The sequence below is a fragment of the Oryctolagus cuniculus genome, chromosome 3 (assembly GCF_051225735.1).
Source record: "Oryctolagus cuniculus isolate XC-2025 breed Fujian yellow rabbit chromosome 3, ASM5122573v1, whole genome shotgun sequence".
Taxonomy (NCBI): domain Eukaryota; kingdom Metazoa; phylum Chordata; class Mammalia; order Lagomorpha; family Leporidae; genus Oryctolagus; species Oryctolagus cuniculus.
Window position 1 is genome coordinate 51019461 of NC_142869.1, and position 18540 is coordinate 51038000.

The window sequence follows — 18540 nt, forward strand, 5'->3', positions numbered from 1 at the left end:
GGCTCAGTCCAAGTCCAGTGGCCTCAGAACCTGAGAAGCCAACCCTGTGGATCTCACTTTAAGGCTGAAAATCCTGAGTACCAGTAGAGTTGTTGCTGCAGGTCCAGCCCTGGGGTCCAAAAGACAGCAATTGATGTCTGAAAAAGGAGTCAAGCCTGTTGTATCTTTCCATTTAGAGTCTTCAGACCTCCAGTCTAGATTCACATACTAATCTCATATGGAAATAACCTCCCAGATACACCCAACATACTGCTTTCTCAGGTTTCTAAACATTCCTTCATCCAGTCTAGTTGATGCCATAAAGTTAATTCTCATTACCACTTGCTTCCTTGCTAAAGGGAGCCATAGAAAGTGAAAGGGCTGATTTATGGACAGGTGGTATTGGTAGTTCTTTTTTTTTTAACTTTTATTTAATGAATATAAATTTCCAAAGTACGATTTATGGATTACAATGGCTTCCCCCACATACCGTCCCTCCCACCCACAACCCTCCCCTTTCCCACTCCCTCTCCCCTTCCATTCACATCAAGATTCATTTTCGATTATCTTAATATACAGAAGATCAGCTTAGTATACATTAAGTAAAGATTTCAACAGTTTGCTCCCACACAGAAACATAAAGTGAAAAATAATAGACGATTTTTTTTTTAAATGATGATGAAATCAGATCAGACCTATTGTCATGTTTAATCCCAGTGAGAGTCAAGTTGGGAGTTGATAATTTCTTTCTTTTTTTTTTTTTTTACAGAGGACCAGTTTAGTATGCATTAAGTAAAGATTTCAACAGTTTGCACCCCCATAGAAACACAAAGTGAAATATATTGTTTGAGTACTCGTTATAGCATTAAATCTCAATGCACAGCACATTAAGGATAGAGATCCTACATGAGGAGTAAGTGCTCAGTGACTCCTATTGTTGACTTTACCAATTGACACTCCTGTCTATGGCATCAGTAATCTCCCTATGCTCCAGTCATGAGTTTCCAAGGCTATGGAAGCCCTCTGAGTTCTCCGATTCTTATCTTGTTTAGACAAGGTCATAGTCAAAGTGGAGGTTCTCTCCTCCCTTCAGAGAAAGGTACCTCCTTCTTTGAAGACCTGTTCTTTCCACTGGGATCTCACGCACAGAGATCTTTTGCCAGAGTGTCTTGGCTTTCCATGCCTGAAATACTCTCATGGGCTTTTCAGCCAGATCCGAATGCCTTTAGGGCTTATTCTGAGGCCAGAGTGCTATTTAGGACATCTGCCATTCTATGAGTCTGCTAAGTATCTCACTTCCCATGTTGGATCACTCTCCCCTTTATTTATTCTATCGGTTAGTGTTAGCAGGTACTAGACTTGTTTATGTGCTCCCTTTGACTCTTAGTCCTTTCATTATGATCAATTGTGAACTGAAATTGATCACTTGGAATAGTGAGATGGCATTGGTACATGCCACCTCGATGGGATTGAATTGGAATCCCCTGGTATGTTTCCAACTCTACCAATTGGGGCAAGTCAGCTTGAGCATGTCCCAAATTATACATCTCTTCCCTCTCTTATTCCCACTCTTATGTTTAACAGGGATCACATTTCATTTAATTTTCAACACTTAAGAATAACTGTGTATTAATTACAGAATTAAACCAGTCATATTAAGTAGAACAGACAAAAAAAAATACTAAGAGGGATAATGTATTAAGTTGTTCATTAACAGTCAGGGCTATGCTGATCAAGTCACCGTTTCCCATAGTGTCCATTTCACTTCAACAGGTTTCCTTTTTGGTGTTCAGTCAGTTGTCACCGATCAGGGAGAACATATGGTATTTGTCCCTTTGGGACTGGCTTATTTCACTCAGCATGATGTGTTCCAGATTCCTCCATTTTGTTGCAAATGACTGGATTTCGTTGTTTCTTACTGCGGTATAGTATTCTAAAGAGTACATATCCCATAATTTCTTTATCCAATCTACCGTTTATGGGCATTTAGGTTGGTTCCAGTAGTTCTTAACTCTAGCCACTGAGCAGAATAATCTGGAGAAGTTTCAAAATTGTTGGATCCTGGAAAGTTTGATTTGATAAGTTTGTGTTCGAGCCTCACTCCATCTCCCTTTATCAAGCATTAATGCAAAGGGTTACTCTGCATTGCTGAGGACACTTAGGAAAGTGAATACAGGATGGGGTTTTCCTATATAAATAGGAAAAATATTTATTCCCCCAAAAAGAGAGGCTGTTAAAGACATTCAAGTTGCCTGAGATTTCCTAATTCCAATACATATTGGAATTATCTAAGAGCCTGGAAACGCCAATGTCAGCACTCACTGATGACAAGTCATAACAGAATCTCTGGGTCTAGGGAACAGCACCCACTAGAAATTAACCAAATTGGAATCTCTAGGGATTTGGTATCTCGTGTTGAGAAAAATTTTTAACAAAGATTGGCAAACTTTCAGATTGTACACAATTTTGGCTTTGTGGGCCATCTGGTTTCTGTCACAGGTACTCAATTCTGTCATTGTAGTACAAAAGCAGCCATAGATAAGATACAAATGAGTGTAAATTAATTCCAGTATAATTTCATTTAAAAGCACTGAAGTTTGAAACTAGTTTGCTGATCCCTGGTCTAGAACAAACAAATCTTCATTGTATAGGTGAGGAAACTCAGATCTGCAAAGGTTTTGTGATCTACATGAGACCACACAGCTCAGTGGCAGAGCCAGCAGTACACCTAGATGCCCAGTACTCCTATTAATTTCTGTTTATGTCTGAATTGTGTTTGATTATCACATCTGATTACTGCTGAGAATTTTTCAAATTCTATTTTTAAAATAAAGCTATTTCCTAAATTTCATGTATCTATAGATGATCATAGCATCATTATCTGATACTGGATCTTACAAAAATAATTTTGTTCTTGAAAGCAGAACATTAAGAGTATCTATTACTACTTCTTTCTCAATTAAAAAAATTGTTCTGTGAAAGATACCCCCAAAACACATTTACATTGAATTTTTAAAGTAAATACTGGTTTTTCCTGGCCAGTATCTGTCCCATTTTTGCAATTACCATCCTAAATTTCAGGATAACACGATAACTAAGAAAATGGGAGAACAAGGAAGAGGACTAATTGGGAGGGTGTAGTTGATGTCTCATTGACTGAAAGAAGGAGGAGGCAGAGTTGCAGGATTGGGATGAAGATTCTATTTTTATAGAATCATTGAGTTTCTACTTCAATGTGGAATAGGAAGATATTGAAGTAGAGATTAGTAGACTTAATTTCCTTTAAGTTATAAGTAAAACTCTCTGGTATGTTTATGTGCATCTGAATCCATTGTTAGCAGTTCTTTTCTCTATATCAAAAGCTACAAACTCCAAATTCTGAAATGAGCCAGGGAAGTTGGTCAGATTAGAGAGCTCAAACTGAACACCATGTCAAAGCACCTGCCCTTTTCATGGGAGCCATTTCTCAGCTTTGGATGTTGTCTTGCACAAATGTGGACCCGTTGTTGCATAACTGCATCATTAAATGAAGCTGGACATTTCTACTTTTAGGCTCACTCTTCTAATGTTGAAACATTGGCAACTATTTGAAAAAAAAAAGTCTCAAATGCTGTGTAAGTCTAACTAAACATGTTTCTGAGCTGGACCCAGTTTGCCACATCTGCGCAAAATAATCCACAACAGAATCAAGGGAGAGATGGGTGTAGAACCTGGGAGAGGAACTGTCTTTTCAAAGAAAGCATGTTCAAGGGAATTACCAAGAGTCAAAAAGAGATGGAGTATTAGGACAGGGAGTAGAGAAACAATGAGTCACTTCAAGTGTCAGGAGAGATTTGATTTCCTTCCATATATGTACTTGTTAAATACAGGAATGACTCTTAGTGGGATGTCAATGTATTTCATATTATATCTCTTCTCAGGTCTACGTCTTTATAGTGATTATTGGTAAAACAAAGAAAACATGGGCATATATAGATGATAGCAACTATAAAGAGCTGGGTGGTTTGTTGCTCAGGGCTTCATGGAGAAAAATTAAAGGAAAGAATGGGGTAGGTGGCTAGAATGGAGAAGAGACCTTGAGGTGTGAGGACTACTAGCCTGCAAGTACAATGGAATAGAGCTAGATGAGAATGGGGAGGAAATGAAGCTCAGGAGTGATATTCAATACTTAGAAGAGAAAGAGAAGCTGAGGTTAGTTGAAAGTGGAGATAAGCCAAGAATCAAGTCCTGGTGGAAAGGGAGGTGATTTGGCAGTTTTGGTCAAAGCAGAAGCCAAGGTGAGATCTGAACTGGGTGGCCAAGATCAGAGCCAGAACGCACAACGATTGAATTCAGAGCCAGAGACCTGAAGGCAGTTTGGAATGATGTGCAGAGGGGGCTATGCCAAGAATATGTACCCCCTGGTTTGGGAGTTTTCAAGTGGGAAAATCACTAAGTTTGTAGTTCATATTATGTAACATAGTATTTCTTAGGCCATTCTTTTTAGTCAATGTTGAATTAACAGTTAAACAAATTTAAAATCTGGAATTTTGTTTAAAAAATTGAAACACCCAAACATATTATCTTTCCAACAAATGTTTTTTAAACAGGTCTTCCAGCCAAGTTGCCTAAGAACAACAGTTGACTAGAACTGCACGTCTTCTTTCAAACACTGTCTACTGCAGAATGGAAACAGGAACCTCTGGGAGTATTTGTGAGTCATAAAACGTTGTAGGGAACTTTCCAAAGCCATTTTCTTGCTAGGATAGAGAGTTCTAATCTCATATTGGCAGGCACTGTTGGCTACAAGGTACATTGTTTACTTTGATTCCTTCTAAACTCTTCTGCATGATCTTGGATCATCAAGTTTTTGATATATTAGAGCAGAAAAATTGCATAATACAAGAAGATTGTAACCCTTTCTGCTCTTCTGTTAACAATGATAAAAATCATGATTGTAATCTTTGCTTCCTTCATCAGTACTTGTATTTCAGTAATTGTAATCCAGTTGTCTTTGAAGGAAGTCGCTTGGTTTACTCCCACACTTTTGAAAGCTTATAGAATGGGTAATTGAAGACATGTTTCACTCAATTAAACAAAGAAGTAAAAAATCACTTCCTAATGCTGACAGGGGAATTTCTGAGTATATATTGGGAGGGTTATTTAAACTATTTTAAATAATATCTGAATTGGTAAAATATATACATAATGGCAGATCTCACAAACACGTTTAATGTTAAGAATGGATCAAAAAGTAAGCCAGAAAAAAATGATACCGAGTCCTTTGTCCACAAATTCAGTCTAAATCTAAACTCTTTGATGTTTAATGGAGTGTGGATAATTTCCAAAACAATTTATTATTTACAGATTTTTCTGAATTTAATTTTTAAAATGAAGGTATACTTTGCTTAAAATATGAAAGTCTTCATTACATTCCAAACTGACTATTGTGCAATCATCACTGTTGTGTAATAACCACTCAAATCAATATATAGAACAATTTCATCTTTTTTTTTTTTTTGACAGGCAGAGTGGACAGTGAGAGAGAGAGACAGAGAGAAAGGTCTTCCTTTGCCGTTGGTTCACCCTCCAATGGCTGCCACGGCCGGCGGGCTGTGGCCGGCGCACCGCGCTGATCCAATGGCAGGAGCCAGGTACTTATCCTGGTCTCCCATGGGGTGCAGGGCCCAAGGACTTGGGCCATCCTCCACTGCACTCCCTGGCCACAGCAGAGAGCTGGCCTGGAAGAGGGGCAACCGGGACAGAATCCGGTGCCCTGACCAGGACTAGAACCCGGTGTGCTGGCGCCGCAAGGTGGAAGATTAGCCTAGTGAGCCGCGGTGCCGGCAACAATTTCATCTTAAGATGTTTCCCTCACTCCCCTTCCTAGTTATTCTATCATCACTTTTCTCTAAATACCAGATACAACATAGGTTAGTTTAGCATGGTTTTGGCCTTCATATAAATGGAATCATACAGTATATACTCTTTTGGGTTTGGGTTCTTTGAGCCAATATATTTTCAAGTTTCAGTCATATTGTTAAGTGTGTTAGTTGTTCATTCCTTTTACTTATAATTTAGTAGTATTCCTTAGTGTGTGTGTGTATGTATATATATATATATATATATATATACCACATTATGTTCTTTTGATGAATATTAGTGTTGTTTCCAGCTTTGGCTATTATAATTAAAGGTGCTAGAATATCCTTGTAGTGTTTTTACATCACTGAGTAAATAGGAGTGAATTATTGCATCATAGTATTTTTGAAGAAATGGCTAGTTTTTCAGAGTATTTGTAGTACCCTTTTATGTTAAACAATTCAGTGGTATTGGGCCTGTTGACTAGGCTTGCAACCATTGCTACTATGTAATTATAAACATTTCACCACACCCAAAATAAACCATCAATAAACCATCCCCACTTCTTCCTACTCCCAAACTCTGAAAGTCTTGATTTAATTTTTGTCATATGGAAATGCCTATTCTGGACAGCTTGTGTAAATGGAGTAATAAAATCTTTGTCCTTTTCTAGGAGACCTCTTTCATTTAGCGTGACTTATGGTTGAATAATATTTTACTGTGTGGATATACTACATCTTAAAAATTCACTTATCAGTTGATAGACATTTGGAATGTGTCTACTTTTTAGCTACTAAGAACAATTTTGAGAACATTAATGTATAAGTTTTTATGTAGTGTTGTTCTCCAATTCTCTTGAGTATATTTTTATGAATGAAATTTCCAATTACATAATAACCCTTGCTTGACTTTATGAGTAATTGGCATACTGTGTTAGAACTGAACCGTTTTATACTCTTACTAGCAATATATGAGATTTCTAATTTCTCAAATTTCTGGCTGACACATGTTACTTTCTTTTTAAGAAAAATAATTTGCTATCCATTGTGGTTTTGATTTGTATTTCCCTAATGACTTATGATACCTTTTGATGATTGTGATGAAACTAGGATAAAATGTTATTTTGTTCTTTTATGGCTAGTGTTTTGTATGTTTAGTCCAAGAAATATTTCCCTATCCCAAGATCAGGAAGATTTTTCACTTTTTGTTATAGAAAAATAATATTCTAGCTTTTTAATTCTTTTATTTCTATAAGGTGAACAAATTTCATATATTTCATATATACAGATTTAGGAGCATAGTGATACTTTGTACCTTCCCCTTACTCTGCTCATGTTCCCACCCTCCCTTTGCCTTCCTTTCATTAATTTTTTTTTTAATTTTTACAATGACATGTTCTCAGTTTACTTTATAAACATAAGTTGAACCCTCCATTAACAAACAGTTCAATAAATAGAAAAAACAACACTGTTCATCAACAGAAGATACAATGCTGTAATAAATAATCAAACCTTAACATATCATTTCATTCACATATTTTTTCTTTTTTAAATTTTTTAAATTTTTATTTATTTATTTTTTGACAGGCAGAGTTAGACAGTGAGAGAGAGAGACAGAGAAAAAGATCTTCCTTCCGTTGGTTCACCCCCCAAATGGCCACTATGACCGGCGCGCTGCACCGATCCAAAGCCAGGAGCCAGGTACTTCCTCCAGTTCTCCCATGCGAGTGCAGAGCCCAAGCACTTGGGCCATCCTCCACTGCCTTTTCTGGCCACAGCAGAGAGCTGGACTGGAAGAGGAGCAACCGGGACAGAATCCCGTTTCCCAGCCAGGACTAGAACCCCGGGGTGCCGGGGCCACAGGCAGAGGATTAGCCTAGTGAGCCGCGGTGCTTGTCTTCGTATACATTTTTTGTACTCTATTCGTTACCACAGATCAGGGAAAACATGGTATTTGTCTGTTCAGGGCCAGCTTATTTCAATAAGCATAGTGGTTTCCAGTTGCATCTATTTTATTGCAAAAGACAGGATTTCATTCTTTTTATGGCTGAATAGTACTCAACAGTGTACCACATTTTCTTTATCCAGTCATTGGTTGATAGGCATATGGGTTGATTCCATATCTTAGCTATTGTGAATTGAGGAGTGGTAAATATGGGGGTACAAATAACTTTCATATGCCAATTTCATTTTGTTTGATTAAATTCCCAGGAGTGGGATTGTTGGGTCATATGATGGATCTATTTTCAGATTTCTGAGGAATCTTCATACTGTCTTTCACAGAAATTGAACTAGTTTACATTTTGCACCAACAGTGGCTTAGAGTGTATATTTCCCCACATCCTCACCAACATTTATTGGTTTTTGATTTCTGTATGATTTTCATTCTAACTGGGACAAGTTGAAAATTCATTGTGTTTTTTTTATTTGTATTTCTCTGATGGCTAGTGATCTTGAGCATTTTTTCATGTGTCTGTTGGCCATTTGTATTTCATCCTTTGACAAATACCTGTCAAGTTCTTTGCCTGTTTTTGAACTGGATTGTTTGTTTTGTTGTTTTTGAGTTTCTTGAGCTCTTTATACATCCTGGATATCAATATTTTATCAGGTGCATAGTTTGCAAATATTTTCTTCCATTCTATTGGTTGCCTTTTTATTGAGTGTTTCTTTGCAGTGGAGAAGATTCTTAGATTGAAATAATCCCATTTCCCTATTTTTCTGGAATCTTTTCCAAGAAATCTTTGCCTAGGCCAATGTCTTGCAGAGTTTCCCTGATGTTTTCCTCTAGTAATTCAAAGGCATCAGGTAATATATTTAGATCCTAGATCCATTTTGAGTTGATTTTTTTATAAGGAATAAAGTAGTGGTCTTGTTTCATACTACTGCATGCCACCATCTAATTTCCTCAGTGCTATTTGTTGAAGAGATTCCCTTTCACCAGGGATTGATTTTAACTACTTTGTCAAACTTCAGTTGGTTTTAGATTTGTGGATTGATTTCTGGAGTTTCTATTCTTTTTTTGAAACTTTCTCTCTCTCTCTCTCTCTCTCTCTCTCTCTCTCTCTTTATTTGAAAGATAGAGTTAGACAGTGAGAGAGACAGACACAGAGAATGGTCTTCCTTCCGTTGGTTCACTCCCCAAATGGCCACTACGGCCAGAGCTACCCCGATCCAAAGCCAGGAGCCAGGTGCTTCTTCCTGGTCTCCCACGTGGGTACAGGTGCCCAAGCACTTGGGCCATCCTCCACTGGCCTTCCCGGGCCACAGCAGAGAGTTGGACTGGAAGAGGAGCAACCGAGACTAGAACCCAGCACCCATATGGGATGCCAGTGCCGCAGGCTGAGGATTAACCATGTGAGCCACGGCGCACACCCCTGGAGTTTCTATTCTGTTCCATCAGTATACATGCCCATTTTTGTGCCAGTACCAGGCTCTTTTGATTAAAACTGTCCTGTATTATGTCTTGAAATCTAGTATAGTGATGCCTTAAAGCTTTGTTTTTTGTTGTTTACAATTGTGTAGCTTTCCACTGTATTTTCTGTTTGGCATATTTAATTCCTCATTTCTGATATTTCAGTTTAATTTATCTTAAGTATCTCTCACTGAAAAAAATTTTATTCATGTCATATATGGACTTCTTTAACTCATGAATTTGCTTCTCCTTGCTTTTGAGCAATCTTATGATCATTCTTTTGAGTTTCTTTTCAGAAATTTCATCAGTTTCTTTGTCTTCACATTCTAATATTGAAGTGTTGTGTTGTTCTTTTGGTGGAGTCATATTGTGCCTTCCTTGTTCATGTTTCATATTTCCACAATAATGTTTAGGCATTTGTAGAACCACTTGTTGGTTTTCTCCTCCAATCACTTTTATCTTTGAAATATGCCTCTGTGGCTTAGTGGAGTGCCTGCTCCTACAGTAGACAGTCAGAGGCATGTGCTGGGTGGGACCAGAGAGCCCCAGTCGGTGCTTTGGTATGGTTCAAGAGTCCAGGGTGGGCATGATAGATCTTTTCTATTATCAGCAGGGACAGGGTATGATCACATCTGCTGGTATCACCACTGCCCCACCTCCTCTCTGCCAAGGTGATCAATGCCTAAGGCTAGCCTGCAGTGCCTACATATCCAACCCATGCATTCACAGAGAACCACTGAAGGACCCTCAGAGTAAGCATGGAATGCTATGCAGTGAGCCACCCTAGGTGCTCAGGGAATTTTGAGCCTCTGAGGTCAGACACAATGATTGCCCAGAGACAGAATTCCCACAGTCATAGCGCACAGGGCTCCCACATTCACAGGGAGCAGGGGGTCCACTCTCAGCCCCATGAGTCTGCTCTGTCTACAGAGAGAGCTGAGACAATCCCAGAGTCAGCTGCCAGTTGGTATAAGGTCTTGGAAGTTTGAGTATAGGCACCAGTGATTCAGAGAGTAGAGAAATGCCTCACAGGCTTAAATCAGTGCTCCGCCCCTTGCCTACCCTCCAGGCCAGACTTAAAGTCAATGGGATTTTTCCCTCAGGTAAAATTCTCTAGTCACAAGTGTGTGAGCCACTTCATCCTGTACTTGCCTTTTAAAATGCACTTCCTGTCTGCTATTGGCTGGGAGCCCTGGTTGGGGGAATGGAAAGCAGGCAATGTGCTCTCACTTTACAGATTTACGTGGGCATCCCCGCCTCCCCGCGTTAGCAATCCAGACTGGGCTCAACGTCTTTGTGATCTCTCTGGCAATATCAATGGGCTGCTGCAATCTCCTCTCATTTCTCTTTAAGAAGATCTAGTCCGGCTTATTTAAATATAATGTGAAATAAATATGAGATTTTTCTTTTTCTTTGTAAAATATGGATATACCATTGTTGCTGTATGTTTTTGAATAAATTATAATGTCACTCATTAAATTTTCTTGACACCTTTATTTATTTAAAAGGCAGAAATACAAAAGAGAAGGAAAGAGAAAGAGCAAGAGAAGTAGAATCTTCCATCTTGTGGTTCATTCCCCAAATGGCCAAAATGGCTGAGGCCTGGCTGAGTCAAAGCCAGGAGCCAGGGGCTTCTTCCAGGTCTCCCAGGTGGGTGCAGGGACTCAAGTAGTTGGGTTATCTTTCCACTGCTTTCCCAGGAACGTTAACAGGGAGCTGGATTGGAAGTGAAGCAGCCGAGATTCGAAGCAGTGGCTGTATGGGATGTTGGCACTGCATTTGGAGGCTTAACCTTCCATACCACTGTGCTGGACCACGTTGAAACCTTTTTCAAAAGCCAAATGATGATATAAGAGGGCTTTATAATGTTTATGGAAATATGGAAGTATTTGTCAACATCTTATGATAGTTGTAGCTTTGTCATAAACCTTAAAGTCAGGTAGTTCAGATTCTCAAGCTTATTCTTTTTTTAACACTGCTCTGACTTTTCTAGGTCATTTGCCTTTCCATATAAAGTTTAAAGGTTTATTTATTTGAAAGGCAAAGCATCAGGGAGAGAAGGAAAGAGAAAGAGAGTTTTCCCATTCGCTGATTCACTTCCCAAATGGCTGCCACAGCCAGGACTGGTCAGACTAAAACCACAAGCCAGGAACTCCATCCAGTTTTCTCACATGGGTGACAGGGTCCCAGGTTCTCAGACCATAATCCATTGCCTCTTCAGCTACATTAGCAGGAAGCTGGATTGAAAGCAGAGTACCTGGGACTCCAGCTGGCACTTTGATTTGGAATGGCTTAGCCTGTGATACCACAATGCTGGCTGTCCCATATAAATTTTCCAAACTGCTTGTGTTTTCCTCAGAAATACCTTGTAATATTTAATTGGAGGCACAAAATCTTTCTGTCAACTTGGGGATAAAGGAAATCTTACAAACTTGAGTCTTCTAATTTTATTTATTTTTTATTTTTTTAACTTTTATTTAATGAATATAAATTTCCAAAGTACAGAATATGGATTACAATGGCTTCCCCCCCCATAACTTCCCTCCCACCCGCAACCCTCCCCTTTCCCTCTCCCTCTCCCCTTCCATTCACATCAAGATTCATTTCGATTCTCTTTATATACAGAAGATCAGTTTAGCATACATTAAGTAAAGTTTTCAACAGTTTGCTCCCACACAGAAACATAAAGTGAAAAATACTGTTGGAGTACTAGTTATAGCATTAAATCTCAATGTACAGCACACTAAGGACAGAGATCCTACATGAGGAATAAGTGCACAGTGACTCCTGTTGTTGACTTAACAATTTGACACTCTTGTTTATGGCATCAGTAATCACCCTAGGCTCTTGTCATGAGCTGCCAAGGCTATGGAAGCCTTTTGAGTTCACCGACTCTGATCATATTTAGACAAGACCATGGTCAAAGTGGAAGTTCTCTCCTCCCTTCATAGAAAGGTACCTCCTTCTTTGATGACCCGTTCTTTCTACTGGGATCTCACTCATGGAGATCTTTCATTTAGCTTTTTTTTTTTTTTTTTTTTTTTTTTTCCCCAGAGTGTCTTGGCTTTCCATGCCTGAAATACTCTCATGGGCTTTTCAGCCGGATCCGCATGCCTTAAGGGCTGATTCTGAGGCCAGAGTGCTATTTAGGACATCTGCCATTCTATGGGTCTGCTGTGTATCTCACTTCCCATGTTGGATCATTCTCTCCCTTTTTGATTCTATCAGCTAGTATTTGCAGACACTATTCTTGTTTATGTGATCCCTTTGGTTCTTAGTCCTATCATTATGATCAATTGTGAACAGAAATTGATCACTGGGACTAGTGAGATGGCATTGGTACATGCCACCTTGATGAGATTGAATTGGAATCCCCTGTTATGTTTCTAACTCTACCATTTGAGGTAAGTCAGCTTGAGCATGTCTTCTAATTTTAGAACACATTTATATTACACTCAGTCATCCCTTTTTATCTGTGGGGGACTGGTTTCAGGACCCCCTGCAGATAACAAAACCCATAGATGCTTAATTCATTTATATAAACTGGCAGAGTGTTTGCATATATAGTATACACATTCTCCCATAGACTTTAACTCATAGCAATGTTACTTATAATACCTAATATAATGTAAATGCAGTATAAATAATTGTTATATTGTTTAGGGAATAATGATAAGAAGCAAAATGCATGTGTTTTATATAATATTTTTTATGAATATTTTCAATCTATAGCTGGTCTTATCTACTTACGTAGAACCTAAGAAAGGGCTGACTGTATTTAGGATTTATTTAATTATTTCATGTAATAATTTTTATTTTTTATTAAAGAGCTTATACTTCTTTTGTTAGGTTTAGGCTTAACATACATAATTTTTTAAAACATTATCATTAATGGTATCTTGTTGGCCGGCGTTGTGGCTCAATAGGTTAATCCTCTGCCTGTAGAGCCGGCATCCTGGGTTCTAGTCCCGGTTGGGGCGCCGGATTGTGTCCCGGTTGCTCCTCTTCCAGTCTGCCTCTCTGCTGTGGCCAGAAAAGGCAGTGGAGGATGGCCCAAGTGCTTGGGCCCTGCACCCACATGGGAGACCAGGAGAAGCACCTGGCTTCTGGCTTCGCATCAGCGTGGTGTGCTGGCTGCAGCGCGCGGGCCGCAGCGGCCATTGGAGGGTAAACCAACGGTAAAGGAAGACCTTTCTCTCTCTCTCTCTCATTGTCCACTCTGCGTGTCAAAAAAAAAAAAAAATGGTATCGTGTCTTAGTCACAGTTTCTAATTATTTAAATATAGTTTTTTGCATGTTGATCTTAGAGTCTGGGATCCTGGTAGTTCTATTATTTTTGGCAGATTTTTTAGATTCTTTAGCGTTTCCTTCAAATACCATATGTTCTCTACAAATAATGTTGATTTTACTTTCTTTCCAATATTTTGACTATGTTTCTTTTTCTTGATTTTTTGTTATTGGCTAGGGCTTCATTTCTAATATACTTGTTCTCAATTTTAAGGTGACAGGTTTCAACATTTTAATGTGATATAGGGTATTATTTATTTCATAAGTGTCTTTTGCAGTTGAGGTATTTCTACGTATGTAAATTTGCTGAGAATTTAAAATCATGACTGGATTTTGAATATTGTTAAGTGTGTTTCTTTTGGGTAATCAACTGAAGCTATTATATATTAATTTTTCTGTTGAATTACACTGATTCATTTTTAAATGGTACACTTTTTATATTCCTTGGATAAGCACATTTTTTCATTATAAATTATGTTTAAAATTTCCTGTTTTGTATCTTGTGCTTTTTAGTGCCATGCTCATGAGAGCCATCTTTTAAAAAATTTTCTTGTAGTGACTTTATTTGGTAGATTTGCTGTCAGGGACATGTTGGTTTAATCAATTCAGAGGTGTTTTATCCTCTCTTTTCCCAAGATTATAAGATTGGTATTATTTTTTCCTTGAACATTTGATAGAATTCTCCAGTGAACTAACAGTGTAGAGCATTTGTGCATGAGAAGGAAGATTTTTCATTTTGTTACAAATTCCATTTATTTTTCAGAGGCATAGTATGTTGGTTTCTAGGACTTCTATAACAAAGAAGCACAGTTTCTATTGCTTAATGGAATTTTTAAGGAAGACATTTATCTATTTAAAAGGCAGAGTTACAGAAAGAGAGAGGGAGGGAGGGAGGGAGGGAGAGAGAAAGAGATCTCTCTCATCTACTGGTTCAATCCCCAAGTGCTTGCAACAGTTGATATCGGGCCAGGCTGAAGCCAGGAGCCTAGAACTCTATCCAAGTCTCCTATGTGGTTGGCAGGAACACAAACACTTGGGCCATCTTCTGTGGCTTTCTTGGGCGTATTAGCAGGGAGCTGGATTGGAAGTGGATTTGGATATGGGATGTTGGAATTGCAGATGGTAGCTTGACCCACTGTGCCCCTGAATGGAATTTTATATTCTCACAATTCTGGAAGCTACAAGTCCAAAAATAGCATGTTAGCAGGGTTAATTCCTTATGAGAACTCCCTCTGTTTACTTTCTCTCTCTCTCTCTCTCTCTCTCTCTCTCTCTCTCTGTGTGTGTGTGTGTGTGTGTGTGTATATTTTAAAGATTTGTTTTATTTATTTGAAAAGCAAAGTTAGAGGGGGAGAGAGAGAGAGAGAGAGAGAGAGAGATACAGAGAGAGAGAGAGACAGAGACAGAGAGACCTTCAATCCACTGGTTCATCCCCAAATGGCCTCATAGCCAGGGCTAGGCCAGGGTGAAGCAAGGAGCCAAGAGCTTCTTCCAGATCTCCCAAGTGGGTGCAGGGGCCCAAGCACTTAAGCTACCTTCCGATGCTTTCCCAGGTGCATTATCAGGGAGCTGTATTGGAAGTGGAGCATCTGGGATAGGAACTATCTCTCATATGGGATGCCAGAATTGCATGCGGGGCTTAACCTGCTGTTCTTTAATCCCAATCCCATACTTTCTGTGAGACTTTTTGCATTGAGTTTGATGTTTTTTTTTTTTAATCTATAGATTTATGTCTTTCACATATTTTGGAAAATTCTTAGCCATACATAATCACTTTAAATACTCTTTCTCATTTTCTGTATTCTTTCTTTCTGTGATTTCCAAAGTACATATATTTTTTGGTATGCACTATTGTCCTATATATCTTGTTTACATGGTTGAGTTTTTTTATATTTTTTCTTTTTTTTAACTTTAGTTTGGGTGATTTTGTTTCTTCAAGTTCACTTATCCTTTCTCCTTTCATATCCAATCTGCTGTTAGGTCACCAATAATTTATTCATCTAATATCGTATATTTCAGTTCTACAATTTCCATTTGGTTCTTTTTATTTTTGACATTTTTATTATAATTACTTGTATTTTCACTTAAATTGCTTACCTTTCCTACATAATCTCTAAATATTGTTATAACTTAACATTATTTTAGAGTCTTCATCTGCTAATTATGACATCTGTGTCCTTTGAGGGTTGGCATCTATGATTATTTTCCTTTTAATTACAGGTCACATTTTTCTGGCTTTATGTATGTCTGAAAAGTTTTGATTGTATGACAGACATCATATCAAAGAACAGCTGAAATTAAAGTAGTAGCTGTTTTCGTTAAGAAACTGGCACACTACTTCTTTCAAAATGTAACAATAAAGGCCTGAGTCCGTGTGGGTCTGTATTTGTAATGGATCTGTAGTTTCTTACAACTAGCACTGGTAACTTCACCACTGGCTCCACATCTTTTGAAAGCAGGAGTAGGAATCTTCCTTCACTATGGCTCTGGAGGTCATCCTTCCTCTCAGCTTTCTCAACAGTAAGATACCTCTGTGGACTTTATAGACCTGCTGTTTTCATTCTGGATTATTGAGGAATTTTCTTTGTGTCCCAGCTCTGCCCCCAACTTTCCACATCTTGACCTCTCACCCTCCTGCCCTGACCTTCTGGTTTTTACAGCTTTGCTTTTGGGAAAGGCTTTGTACACCTCAACAGAATTTCTTTCAATTCTCTTGCCTTGTCTCTAGCCTTTGATGGGCTGCTGCCATTGCACTTCCTACGTGGTTTGGAAAACCTCTATCCTTTTTCTTCCCCTGATTTAGCCTTCACTGTTTTGGTTTTTTGTTTTTTTTTTTTTTGTTGTTTTTGTTTTTTTTTTTTTTTTTTTGCCTTGCAGTAAGTGAAGGTTTGATGTGCCTCAGGGGGAATTTTTTTTTTTTTTTTTTTTTTGGCTTTCCTTCACATTTTGAAGGGATGAAATTGCCACAGACTTGGTGGTCAAGCAAGCCCAAGCATTTCAAAAGGATTTTTTTCAAATCTGCCCTGCTCTGGCCTTTGCTTTACTATTGAGAGGCACTCACTGAAAGTCATATGGGAAACTATTGGTGTGTGAGTTGAATTACTCTTTTACTGCGCAATTCAGGCCTCTTAAAATTGTGTTACAATGTTAGGAGTTCTTCCTTATTCCTATTAACTATTGATTAGTTCCTCCTTGTGGTATGCTTCCAACGACCATTTAATTTTGCTTTCTCTCTCTCTCTCTCTCTCTCTCTTTTCTCCCCCTTCCTCCCTGCCTTCCTCCCTCTCTCCCTCCCTCTCTCCTTCCCTCATGGCTGTCATGAATTTTTTTTTAACTTATCATTTTGTAAATCTTGATATTCTTTATTTTTGCTGGGGTAAAAGTTATAATCTCTTTTGACTATATTTTAACTGGAATGGAAATACCATTATTTATAGATTTTTGATTATTTTTGTTCAAAATGACATTTTATTTATTTTGGAGCCATATCAAAAGCTAAGGAAAATCAGTACAACAATGAAAAATGTATTTCACACTAAGTGATACTTCTGAGTTTGAGCATTTTTTCCCTGTTTTACTTATTTATTTCTAAATGTTTATTGTCATCTACTTGAAAGGCAGAGTTACAGGAGAAAGAGAGAGAGAATCTTTCATCTGCTGATCTACCTCTGCAAGCCTGCAACAGCGAGGGCTGGGCTAGCCTGAATACAGTAGCCCAGAATTCTATCTGGATCTCTATGTTGGTGGCAGGGACCCATGTACTTCAGTCATCATCTGCTGTCTTCCCAGGTGCATGGACAGGAAGCTGGATCAGAAGTAGAATAGCCAGAACTTGAACCAGCACTCTGATATGGGTTCTAGTCCTTAGGCCTTGCAAAAAGCAACTTAATCAATTGCAACATAATGTTTACCCCAACTTATTTCTTTTTGCTTTGAGATATGCATATATTATGTAATGATTATATGATTTAGTTAATTAAAGTATTTATCACTTGACTTATTTTGGTAGTAACATATAAGATCTTCTGTCTTAGTAAATTTCAATTATATGTTGTTTTCTGTAGTCATTGCTGTACAGTATATAAAGGACTAGTTCATCATGTCTAACTGAAACTTTATTATTGAACATCTCTTTATTCCTCTAATCCATGGAAGTGAGTTAGACTCTGTTTCTTTTCTTTTTTTTTTCTTTTTTCTTTTTCTTTTTTTTTTTTTTTTTTACAGGCAGAGTGGATAGTGAGAGAGAGAGGCAGAGAGAAAGGTCTTCCTTTTTGCCATTGGTTCACCCTCCAATGGCTGCCACAGCTGGCGCGCTGCGGCCGGCGCACAGCATTGATCCGAAGCCAGGAGCCAGGTGCTTCTCCTGGTCTCCCATGGGTACAGGGCCCAAGCACTTGGGCCATCCTCCACCGCCTTCCTGGGCCACAGCAGAGAGCTGGCCTAGAAATGAGTTAGACCTTTTCAGAGTCCACAGATAGGTGAGGTCATGAAATGTTTTCTTTCTGTGTATTATTATTATTATTATTATTATTATTTCTCTTAGTATAATGTTCTCCAGCTTCACTCCTGTTTGTCACAAACAATAGACTTTCATTCTCTTTAAAGACTGAATAATATTTCATTGTGAATATGTAACACATTTTGTTTGTTCACTTATTCAGCAATAGACATCAAGTTTGATTCCTTATCTCAGCTTTTGTGAATAACACTGCAGTGAACATGGGAATGCAGATATCTCTTCAACATACTGTTGTCGAGTACTTTGAAGATATATATATCTGAAAGTGGGATTGTGCATTTTTAATTTTAATGACAATTTTTGAAAGAAGATAATTGTATTAAGTCACCAATTTCTCCCTCTCAATTAAAATTTAAATACTTTATCACAAACTAGTTGATAGTTGAATTCATAGGAAATGTAAACATAATTATACTATACACTGGATAAATCACTCCCAATTTGATATTATTATTTTTGGGGATATAGTAAATTTTGTTGTTACTGCCTGTCTTTATGGAATG

The 18540-nt window shown here is 38.2% G+C and overlaps 1 long non-coding RNA gene across 2 annotated transcripts in view; it reads left to right on the forward strand.

Moving 5' to 3' along the window:
* The window catches only part of LOC138848959 (uncharacterized), a 201812-nt gene that overhangs the window by 110573 nt on the left and 72699 nt on the right, over positions 1–18540 (forward strand). For both annotated transcript variants that reach the window (XR_016232031.1, XR_016232030.1), the window contains one exon: positions 4569–4672. This is a non-coding gene — a long non-coding RNA (uncharacterized LOC138848959). The remainder of the gene's footprint in view (positions 1–4568; positions 4673–18540) is intronic.